Consider the following 12,291-nt stretch of genomic DNA (forward strand, 5'->3'; position numbering starts at 1 on the left):
AAGGACCATCACTCTGGACAGAGGTCTGAAAGTACAGAGAACTCCACCTGTGGGATTAGCGCCCCATATTTATGGCTTCATTTGACTTTACCTCCATAAAGTCTCTATTTCCAAATACAGTCATATTGGGTATAGGGCTTCAACATAGGTTGGGGATAAGGAAGTTGAAATTCAGTTTATAATAGGGTATTTAAGCATTTCTTCCCATGAAATACCAGGTTTCCATGTATGTGATTTACATTTCCCTACCCCATGAACTCTGCCCATTCCTTGTGTCAGCTCACCTGGGACTGTCCCTTGCCCTCCAGGTACCTCCTTTTTGAGTCCTGGCTCAGAGTACCATTGTTTCTACATTTTTCAGCTTTCCAAAGTCCAGTGGTAAGACCTAGAACACACTCTTGGTGCCACCCCTTTCTGCATTTTTATCAATGGTTCATTTCTCTGCACGTTTGTTTTCTATTGGGTTCTTTTTTTTTTTTTTAAGATTTTATTTTTAGGGGAAGGGAGAGAGAAAAATCAATGTGCAGTTGCCTCTCATGCGCCCCCTACTGGGGACCTGGCCTGCAACCCAGGCATGTATCCTGACTAGGAATAGAAACTAGGGACCCTTTGATTCACAGGCTGGCACTCAACCACTGAGCCACACCAGCCCCGGGGCTATATTGGGTTTTTTAATTGAATCTATTCCGGTGACACTGGTAAATAAAATTATATGGGTTTCAGGTGCCTGCACCTTTGGTTAGTAGTTGAGACCCTCAGCGCACACTCATTGCCACTAATGACTGAGTCAACCCAGCTTTCTCTGAGAATGAGTGGAAACATCTGGCTATGTGTCTGTGTGTCTGTTACTGTTTGTGAGGCAGGGTGGTGGTGGTTAGGGAATCCATCCTGAAATCTTTTCTTTAGGTTGTTTTTCTTGTAGTTTGAGAAAAGCAATTCTGAAACTATTTAAAAGGTATTTTAGGATTCAGTAGGTTAACAGGTCAATTTTTGAGATATCATTATCCTTACTATTGAGGCCAACTGCATTTCCCAGGAGCGTAGCAGTGGAGGTGCCCAATCAGGGGGCCAGCACTACCAGGCCCATGTCAGGGACAGGGCCTTCCAGACTTGCAGTCCAGCCTCTCAGGCAGGATGAAAGCTCCCAGAGACACCTCTCTCTATATATAATTCCCAGAGGCTACATTTGAGTAGGCGTCTGAACCTGCAGAAGGGTGCAGGTGGACAGCTTAGCAGAGTCCAGGAAGCCTGGGTTGAAAAATATAGGAGTTACAGAAAATCATGATTACACTAACCTTGTTCACCAGAGATGGTGAACATGGACACCTGTGCCTCCTACTATGAAAAGGCTGAGCCCTCCCAGCGTAAGGAGGCAGTGGACAGCCACAGACAAACCAACCCACCTCGGAGCAACGCTTCCTAGGAATTCAAGTTCAGGTTCCCCCGCTCGGTGTAAGCCATGCTTCGAAGGCTTTTTCTTTATTTCCGGGAGGCTACCGTTGGGCGGGCGTTCCAACCTCTGGAAAAGGGCGGTGGGAGGCTCAGCAAAGTCCAAGATACCTAGGTTTTGAGAATTCCCGCAGTTGTAGGAAATCGTGGTTAGACTAACCTTGCCCATGAGGTAGCACAGTCAGGTGCTTAGAGCCCCGTACTACCTCTCAAAGACGGCTCTCCTGAAGGAGGAAACAGAGGGCGGCCCCAGATTTCCGTGGAACGGGACTTCTGGGAGTAGTAGGGCAGGCTCCCCGGCCAACCTTAGGCTGCTCTCATCTTTATCGTTTCCAGAGGCTATCGTTGAGCTGGAATTGCGATCTAGCGACTCCGCAGAGTCCGGAAAACCTGGGCTTGAGAAATCAGGAAGTTATACAAAATCTTGTTTATACTATGTTCACTAAGTGACGATTTCCGACCCCTGGTACTACTACTCGGTGAGTTCCAGCGCCCCTCCAGAGAACTGGACGCAAGGTGCGGATCCATTAATTCGCGACTCGTAGAAGTTGAAGCTTTCTGAGAGTAGTAGTTCATTGTGTCAGGCTCTGACTCTGTACTCACGGAGCTGCGGAATGCAACTCACGGAATGCAACTCCCAGCAGGACAAGCTACACCGAGGAGGCCGGGAGTGGGGGCCTCAGTGGGTCGTAAGTATTGAGCGTGAATTTCACACAAGCCACTTTCACAAATACATAGTCCTAGGAGCAAATGAAAATAAATGTCGCGATGTACCTTCTATATTCAACAAAGACATAAACCTAAATGTTATGTTACTGTCCTGGAGTCTCTGTAATTGGGAGCGTAATGAGGTGTCCGGATGGACCCAGATCCGTTTTTCTTCCATTTCCAGGAGTGAAACCCAGGGAACAATCGAAATTTCCCATCACTTCTCTCAGTAGCTCCCTTTATTATCCCCCTACTTTTGTTTATCTCTCTGCCCACCGCCACGTTTAGGTGACGACCACAAGGACCGCCATGGCGACAGTGGGCAGCAGTGAATACTCACAAGGGGCAATAAGTACACACACCAGGAATCGAACTTCAATCTCTTATACTCCGAGGCGTGGGAAAGCAGTGCCCGGAACACGACGAGTGGCCCTCTGGGAGTAGTAGTACCTGCGCGCCAGTGCAGGGGCAGTCCCGACAAACGGCAGATGTGCCTTCAACCAACTATTGGAGGAGAGGGTGCTCAGAGTCAGGCTTATTGTGGGACCCTGACGGAGTGGCTGGCGGTCCAGAGCTCTGAGCCCAGTTTAACAGCTTACACCACGCCCTTGGCGCAGCGCTGGAGGCAACAGCTGGAAGTGCGTGAGACTCTTTCTGGGTGATGTAGTTTGCGCTGCGTTGGCTGGTGGCCTTGGCCTCCGTGCGGAGGTGTAACGGCCAATGGTTCTGGATCAGGGCGAAACAGTTGAACGGGCTGGAGTTTGTGAGGCAGTTCTCGAATTCCGAACCTGCTGCATTTCCAGAGTTCTGGACGGGAGCGGGGCAAGCCTGGAGTAACCGATGTGAGCATTCAACCCTCGGGGAGGTGTACCTCTTGGCCAGTGTGCACAGGCTCATTCCTGGTCAGTGGAAACTGCAGACCTGGTTCCATAAACCAGAACGTAGAGAGGGGTGCTGTGTGGAGGTCCAGCGTCCTTCTTGGAGCTGTGCCCGTGGTGTCTACTCAATGACACAATATTCTGTCATGTTCCTCTTTGTTACTTTGCGCCACAGGTGGCTGGCTTCCAGGGCGGCAGGGACCGGGTCTAGTGGTTGGTGTGCAGTAAGGGGATTCCCAAGGTACAAGATGGATGTTGTCCTGAGACAGGGCCCTGGCTCCCGGCTCTCCGGCTCTCTGGGGAGCAATCTGAGAGCCAGGCTGACCTGCATCAGCCCCTACTCAGAAGGACCGTCGGAATTCAAGGTCAGGAAGACCTGAGTCAAATGCAGCCTCACCTTCCCTAGGGTCTTTCTGTCCCAAAAGGGTGAACATGGGAGAACAAAAATACAAGATTTTAATCCCAGTCATCTGGGACCCAGAAAACAGACTCTTTATCTGAAACACTGAGCACTGAGTGCAGGCCAGGCATCATCCATTCTTCTTTATTAATTCATCAAACATGTACTCACGTGTCCTGGGTGCCAGGCCCTGTTCTATGCCCACCAGCCTCTGGACAGAGAAAACTCATACCTTGAATACTGCAGTAAGGACAACACGGCACAAACGGAAAGAGGCAGAATTGGGATACATAGTCAGGGTCATCAAAGGAAGATGCAGTAGCGGTGACAGGGGAAAGGCATCCTACCTTGGGCCTGAGTTTCATTTTGGGCAATCAGACAGCCTCGAGCTTGTATACCACCAGGAACATGTAATGTGGAGTATGGAAATCTTAGATGTTAAACAGCTGCCCACTGAAATGGGAGGTTTCCCTCCCAGCAGCACTTGCTGTCACGTGTAAACTGCACCTGTGCTCCATGATCAGACAATTTTTTAAAATATTTTTAAATCTCATTCGAGAGTATATTTATTGAGTTTACAGAGACAGTAAGGGCAGCTGGGAGAGAGACATCGATGTGAGAGAGAAACGTCGATAGGGTATATCCAATACAGGCCCTGACCAGGGATTGAACCCACAGGGTTTGGTACATGGGAACACACTCCAACCAACTAAGCCACCCAGCCAGGGCCCTTTTTTCCACTGCAGTTCTGGTAATCTCTATCTCAGGTCACCACCCTTATTTTAAGAGAGAAGGAAACAGCCACAGCAAGCAGTGTCCAGGGAACCCAAACTGTCTGGTTCCCTGTCATGACAACAGAAATACTCACCACCCTGGAAATCATCTGAGTAACCAGGGATGTCCCCATTGCCCACCCTGGTTCTCAGTTTTTCTGTCTGGAATAGCACAGGTAAATCTGAGGTCATTCTTCAATAGCGCTAAGAGCAGCCCTGGCTCACAGCAGGCACTTGGGAAATGCCAAGCTGAGGGACACTGCTGTTGGGTTTGGCTGGGTGCTGGGCTCCAGGCTCTGACAGCAGCAGCTCCTTCTACCTCCAGGTAGGGGTTCTGATGCTTGGGACCTCTGGTCACCACAGATACCTATTCACTGTCTCACACCCCATTTCCCCCCAGAACTGCCTGCAGAAAAAGCCGGCTGTTCCTGCAAGAGACCAGAGGAGGAGGGAATGACTGCTGGGTTCCTGGATGTGGGGTTGCTGGTGAGTACACCACCACTGTCAGGATGGGCCTCCCAGGCTCTGGCCTGTGGTTCCCACCAGGCTCAAGTGGCCTCAGAGCCTTTGTCCTCACTCTGCCCCCTGCCAGGAATGTCCTTTAGCCAACTCTGTGTCCTCCTTCAGATCTTACTCTGAGGACCTGGTGATTCCCTAGCCTGCCCCTTCTGCCTGGCTGTCATTGATCATCCATCCCACTGATGGGCCAGCTCACTCTCTTCATCACTAGGCAGATGTGTGGTGAGCACCAGCTGAGGTCCAGGCACCATTTCAGGAGTTGCAGGTGCAGGAACAGAGAAGGGAGCAGAAATCTCTGTCTCTGAGGGACTCACAACCCTCTGGAGCAATGTAAAACATGTGAAGTTATACAGAAAATGAGGCCCAGAAGAGGAAGGGCTTGTGTAACAGGCATTAACTACAACAGGGGTTTCAAACTCATTTTCACCCACATGAAAATGAGGGGGCCACATCAGCCTCGAGTTTTGCCTTCAAAAGGCTGAATGTAATGTTGGGACTGTATAAATGTAACTACTCCTTAACAGTTAAGCGAGAGATCAGTGCTGCCACTGGGTAGAAACAAGGTGCCAGGCTGGATAAAACAAGGTGAAGGGCTGGATTTGGCTGGTGGGCATTGTGTTTGCCACCTGTGAACTAGAGGAACCTGGGAGGCCTCTGTGAAGAAGAAGCCCAAGGAAGGGGAGGGAGTGAGGTGGCAGCTCACACAAAGAATGTTCCAAGCAGAAGGAATAGCATGAACAAAGGGCTTGAATGGGACCACAACAAGCACTTTTCACAAAAGGCAGGCACATACATAGCAGGAAGACTGAGGACAAGGTCTCCTAGAGCAGATGCCGGGGGCCTGGGAAGTAATTCTAGCCATTTTTTCCATTTGCAAAGGCCCAGCAAACACTATATGTAGAGTAGGCAATCAACAAATGGGTGGAACAATGAACATTCTGAACTCTGTGGTCAATACTAGACACATGTGGCACTAATCAACCCCTATATCAGCCCCATGAGGAGGAAACCAAGGCACAGAAGCAAGTCATCCCCCAAGGCCCCACCCAACAGCTAGCTTGACTTCAGTCCTATAACCTGAGGAACTGTTTCTGTCAACAAAATGGCTCTGAGAGCATATTTTCCCCTAGAGTGCCTGGATAAAACACATTCTGACTGATGTCTTGATATTAGCCCCCTGGGACCTGAGCAGAGAACCCACCCATGCTGTGCTCGATTCTGACCTACAGGATGATGAGATGATAAATGGGTGCTGTTTTAATACATTAACTTTGCGGTAGTTTGTTTTGCAAAACATAAAGGTGAATGGGAGTATCATGGTGTCATGACTACAAAAATCTCCATCCATCTTTAAATTTTAAAAATTTAAAGATTTTTAAAATTTGTTTTATCAAAGGCTCTATTTTATTCATTGTGCATATATCTTGGACATGTCAGGTTGTTTTGACCACAAGCATGAGGCAGAATTCCAACCTAACAGTTTTCAGCTGCTGCCTTCCCCTACTGCTCAGACCCCAGATCCCACCTAAAAACCTGACCCAAATCCTCAGACTTGAGAGAATCTCTACCCACCTAAATTGGACATATCCGAGTTCACCTGCTATTCCCACAACACCAAATGCCAGGTTCACTGTGGCTGAGGAAACTCCTGTGTGATGTTCCAGGAGCAAGTGACCTTTGAGGATGTGGTCATGGACTTCACCCAGGAGGAGTGAGGATAGCTGACACCTGCTCAGAGGACCCCGTACCGTGATGTGATGCTGGAGACCTTTGGGCTCCTAGTCTTCATGGGTAAGGCCACACCCTAGTATGGACTCTCATTTTCTGGGGTTAGAAGTGGGGTAGTCTGGCATTAAAAGCAGCTTTTTTGGATGCATTGTGGACCTTAGTGACTAGGCTATTCTTGGTTTAGGGACTATCAATGAGGATGTTTTGGCTGCTATTTACAGATCTCATCTAAAAATGCCAGAGGCAAGACATCTCATGTAGGAGACATACTGCATCCCAAAACTTCAGAATCCCAGGCCAGACCTGGGTGTTCCTTTCGTGGTTTCAGGAGCCCCCTTCTTCCCCACCTTCTCCCTCTGCATCTCTTTCTCCCACCATTCGCCAGTGTGCCCTCTGAAGATGACATAACAGCTACCAGGATTCAAGACCAGCAGAAAAGACTGTGTCCTAGGTGCACCTCAAAGGCTCCTGGGTTGTCTTGTTTCAGCAGCCACATCCCCTCCACACAGGTCATTGTTGCCAGGGTGCAGGGGAGGGAGCAGACTGATGCAGACTCCAGCCTACCAGAATCTGTGTGTTGTAGATGCCGTAAAGAAATTCACACAGACTGCAGAAGTCCTGTGGAGAGAAAGGGACGGCATGGATACTCTCTGAGAGAGAGAGTGCTTTGGCTACTCTCTCAAGGGGAGAACACCTCAACCCTTGCATGGACAAGCTTTTATTGCTTTCCAGTCATATTACATCAAAGAAGGTTCTCATTAATTATTCTTAGATTTACGTTAAGTGATTACTTCTTACAGATAACAAAAAAAAAAGAGAAAAAAATGTTGCAATTGCAAGGGAATGATAAAAATTATTGACTTGGTTCCATTTTGTCCTTGGAATGTCTTAGCACAGACTTTAGGGAGCTGCTTCAGAAATATACATTAAACATCTGCAGTTTCAACTCAGGGTGAGGGAGTTTTAGCAAAAGCAAGTCTCATAGCAGCCTAGGTACTGTGCATGCCTGTTCCCCATGAGAAAGCTGATCTGCACATCTGGCTCCTGTGTGCCACCTGGCATTCGATTGGTTTTCTGGATCAATGCTGGGCTACATGTCCCATGCCACGCTGATCGGTTCCCTATAACAGACTTTCCACTGGGTGGCCAGATCTGGTCACATGTCTACCCTGGAACCAGATTTGGGGTCCAGGACTGATAGTGGGAGCTGTTACCACAATAACTGTGGTCTCTCTGTGTTCTCAGCTACTTTGGTCCTAGAAGGCTGAGGGTGCAGTGGGCAAAACATTGGAAGAGCCCTAGGATACAATTGCTAATATCCTGGGTTTCCCCCTGAGCAGAACATTGGCTCCTAAAGGCCCCCCTCATGTCCCTGCTGGAGCAGGAGGCAAAGCCATAGCCTGTGGGTGAGGAGATTCCACAAGGTGTGAGGTGACAGTGTGCAGGGCAGAGAGGACCACACTCACCCATACGTACAGGTCTTCCTCCATACCTGATCTCGGATTCTTCAGAGAAAACTGACTACTCACCTGTCAGTGAACATTCACCAACTACCATTCTCTCGTGAGTAACCAAATTCCTGTCTTCCCTGAATTTGCATCCTTGGTGAGGGAGAGGGGCACACAATATATAACTAAAAATATAATAACAACAGTGAATAGGATGGTGACAGATTATGATGAATGCTGAGAAGTGAAAGTAGATGAGGAGGTGGAGACTAGAATTGGGGGGGAGGACTTGAGCAGAGAGATGAGAGTTTGCCTATCGAAGGAGGTGACATGGGAGCTGAAACCTGAACCATAAGAACAGGGGCCTCCATGAAATGATTTGGGAGAACAGATTCCAGGTGGAGGAAAGAGCAGGTGCAGGTGCACTGGGGGGGGTTGCAGATCTCTTACTGAAGTAACAGACATTTCATCCTCAGTGCTTTAAACCAGAGGTTCACTTCTGACTCAGGCATCTGTGTGTCATGGCTCTAGGCCTGGCTCTTATGCCTGTAGATTGGCTAGGTGGTCCTGCTCTTCATACCTGCTGTCCAGCTCCTGAGACCGGCAGGCACCTCTGTAAGAAGTGGGTATGTCCTGGCCCTTGGGCAGGCAGTTCCCACTGGTGTCAGGCCATGACCTTATGTAAGCAGGAGCCCAAGGCCAGTGCCCAGGAAAGTTGGACAGTGTGTGCGATGACAGATCCTTCCTCCTAAGAGGAAGGTCACTGCAGGGTCTCCCCTTCTGAAATAATAACAAACCTTCATCCAGTGTATTAGCCTCCTATTGCTGCTGTACCAAATTACCACAAATGTAGTACTTGAAGCAACACAAAAGATCTTACAGTTCTAGAGGACAAAAGTCCAAACTGTCTGATTGAGCTGCATTCAAGATGTTGGCAGGCCAGCATTCCTTCTGGAAGGTCTGGAGAGAATCCATATTGATACATTCTCCAGCCTCTCAAGGCTCCCACATTCCTGGACACATGGCCTTGTCCATCTTCAGTGTCAGCCTTGGCTGGACAGGTTTTTACACAGCAGGCCACCCTGACCCTGACTCTCCTGCTCCTTTCACATTTAAGAACCCTGTGGTTACATGGCAATATCCCAAAAATTTAGTGTAGTCACAGGTGATCAACAGTCTTAATCTCTCATTCACATGTAAGGTGACCGCATACTCACTGGTTCCAGACATAACAATATGAACATCTATTGGGGGCAATCTTCTGCTTTTGACTTTTTTTCCCTGTTAACTTTTCATTAAAGTGTGGTGTAAATGGGAAAGGTGCCCACATCACAGCTTTAGGCCAGTATAGTGTCAGAGGGGAGCCTGGATACCAGGGCAGAAAGGTCATCCTGCCAGGAAGGAGAGGGACTGCAATTGTTTATTATTCAGCATGTCTGTTGACTCCTGTTGTGGGTAAGGGAACAGTGGTGAAGTAAGGCAGACAAAGGTTGTGCTGGCAGGATCCTTCCAGTTACAAGATACACAGAATAAACTAGCTGAAAGGGCTCTAACATACCACAGTCATGTATTGATCTTCCTAGTGACGGACTTTTCAGCAGATTTCAGTCTGGGGAGCTGATGGGTTTCTTTATATCTGGGGTGAGGCAGTACAACAGTGAGGGGTCTCCAAGAAGAGGCTATTTCTGAGCAATGGGAGGGCTAGGTGGTCCTTTCCACATAGTGGCTTTTCCTCCATCACCACTGGTGTGGTAGACACTGTGTTATCCAGGGCCTTACCATCACTCTGCTCCTTCCCAACCTGGGCATCTGATGACATTTTCCCTGAAGGCTCACTCTTGCTTCTGCATCTTCTTCAGCCCCAATTCTCTATGCTCCCCTTGCCAATTCCATCTGTACCCCTTATACCAACTCCACTCCACTGTCTCTGAACTTTTCTTCCCTCTTCTGTTCCTCCTCTGGTTTACAAAACCATATGGTTAAATGGTCAAAGCCACTTATGTTTTGGATTCAAGTGGTTTAATTCTCCATCCACCTATCCAGACAATTTTTCTCCAAAAAAGGATTGAGGAACAATTCCATTTTTGTTGTTTCTTTTTGGACTTAGAAAGTAGATCAAAACTCAAATGTTCACCTGCAAAACAAGATATCTCTGAGGATCTATCCAATAATGTCCTGGTAGAAATGTTCCTGTGGGACGGTCTGCAGGGCTGTAAAGGTGAAGACACTGAGGGCCACTAGGAACAGAGTTGTGAGAGTCTCAATGGTACTGTGTTTCAGGTTGCATTCATGCCTGTGAAAACATCCATTCAGAAGCACAGCTGGGTAAAACTTAAGTCTAAGCCCTGATCTCCCAACTAAACACATTAGTCCTAAAAGATGAAGCTCCCACACATGGGGAATGCACAGAAAAAGGGAGAATACAGACTCAATGTTAAATGTGCAACAGAAAACCTATGCAACAGACAAGCCCTACAGATGTCAGGAATGTGGAAAGTACTTTCATCACAGCTCTGCACTCATTGAATACTGAACATACACAGGAAAGAGACCTTAAAATGTCATGATTGTAGAAAAGGCATCCAAAACAGCTTGGCACTTACCAAACAACAGAGAATCCACACTGGTGAGAAACCTTGTATGTGTATGCAGTGTGGCAGGACCTACAATCAGACTGTGCTATACATCCAGCACCACAGAACTCACACAGCTGAGAAGCCCTTCAAGTCCAGAGAAAGTGGGAAGTCCCTTAGTTTTAGGTCTTCATTTAACAAACACAAGTGGCCTCATACAGGCAAGAAGCCCTGTGAGTGCAGTCAGTGTGGAAAGACATTCCAGCAGAGCACACATCTCAGTCAACATCAGAGAATACACACAGGAGAGAAACCATATGAGTGCAGTGACTGTAGCAGGGCCTTCAGCCAACAGCTCTTCTCTAAACAGTTACCAGCAAATCCATACTGGGGAGAAGCCCTTTGAGTGTCATGAGTGTGGAAAAGCCTTTACCCAGATCACACCACTGATTCAGCATCAGAGGACACACACAGGAGAGAAGCCCTATGAATGCAATGAGTGTGGGAAAGCCTTCAGCCAGAGCACACTCCTGACTGAGCATCAGAGGATTCACACTGGGGAGAAGCCCTATGGGTGAAACGAGTGTGGAAAAACCTTCAGCCACAGCTCATCCCTAAGCCAGCATGAACGGACCCACACAGGAGAGAAGCCCTGTGAGTGCAGGCAGTGTGGCAAGGCCTTCTGGCAGAGCACACACCTAAGTCAACATCAGAGGATATACACAGGGGAGAAACCTTACGTGTGCAGTGACTGTGGGAGGGCTTTCAGCGACAGCTCATCCCTAACGAAGCACCAGTGAATCCACACTGGGGAGAAGCCCTATGAGTGTACTGAGTGTGGCAGGGCCTTCAGCCAGAGGTCTCTTATAGAGCACCAGAGAATCCACACCAAGGAAAAGCCATATGCATGTAATGAGTGGGAAGTCCTTCAGTCACAGTTCATCACTAAGCCAACATGTGAGGACACACACTGGGGAAAAGCCATATGAGTGTCCAGATTGCAGGAAACCCTTCAAGCAAAGCACTCACTTCACTCAGCACTAGAGGATCCATACTAGTGAGAAGCCATATGACTGCAGGGACTGTGGAAAGGCCTTCACACACAGCTCTTCCCTGACTAAGCACCAGAGAACTCATACTGAGTAGAGGCACTCTATATGAGCTGGGGCATAGGGAGCCTTAAGCCATAGTTCATCCCTTCCAACACTTGACCCAATCATTCTAATGAACAAGGTGACAAATATTTGTATAGATGCCTTCACACACACTAAAGTCCTCAATTCATCCTAACAGTAGAGAAAATGAGATAATTATTGTTGAGATTCTTTATCCATGAGTAACCATTAACACTACATTATAGAACCCACAGAAGAGAGAAGTGGGGTAATGAGGATTTGTTCGGGTCTTCCGTCTTAAGGATTCACCAGATTCCAAACTTGAGATTTGAAAAAGTAGTGAGAAACCCAACAAATGCCTTTCATATAAAAGAATCAAGTGCAGTGAGAATTTATCATTATTACACATAACATTCTTGAGTAGGGAGAAGTTCTTAAGAATGGAACAGATAGACAGTGATACTCCCTAAAATCCATATGGCCGAGGGCTCCACAAAAGTGAGTGGCATCTGTATGGACGCACCGTGCACACTCAACTGTCTCAGTATAAAGTTTTCTGATCTATGTGTACATTGTTTGATCAAGGTACACAGCAACCAGTCATACAGATTTGAATTCTATATGACAAAGTATCAGTGTACTATAAACAGGTTTTAAGTTAGTTGTCTGCATTATTTTGCAATAAATTAAGCCTTTTCAT

The 12,291-nt window shown here is 47.7% G+C and overlaps 1 long non-coding RNA gene and 1 pseudogene across 2 annotated transcripts; both read left to right on the top strand.

The window, feature by feature from the left end:
• The first annotated feature begins 615 nt into the window (after positions 1 to 615).
• LOC118497803 lies at positions 616 to 6,430 on the top strand. Of its 2 annotated transcripts, XR_004900328.1 has the most exons (4): positions 616 to 2,138; positions 2,446 to 3,210; positions 4,609 to 4,694; positions 6,392 to 6,430. It is a non-coding gene; the product is annotated as an uncharacterized LOC118497803 (long non-coding RNA). The 2 variants fall into 2 exon arrangements; XR_004900329.1 differs by lacking the exons at positions 4,609 to 4,694; positions 6,392 to 6,430 and having other exon boundaries at positions 2,446 to 4,296.
• Positions 6,431 to 7,408: 978 nt separating this feature from the next.
• On the top strand, positions 7,409 to 12,291 carry LOC118497794 (annotated as a pseudogene).

The sequence above is a fragment of the Phyllostomus discolor genome, chromosome 12, assembly GCF_004126475.2.
Source record: "Phyllostomus discolor isolate MPI-MPIP mPhyDis1 chromosome 12, mPhyDis1.pri.v3, whole genome shotgun sequence".
Classification (NCBI taxonomy): domain Eukaryota; kingdom Metazoa; phylum Chordata; class Mammalia; order Chiroptera; family Phyllostomidae; genus Phyllostomus; species Phyllostomus discolor.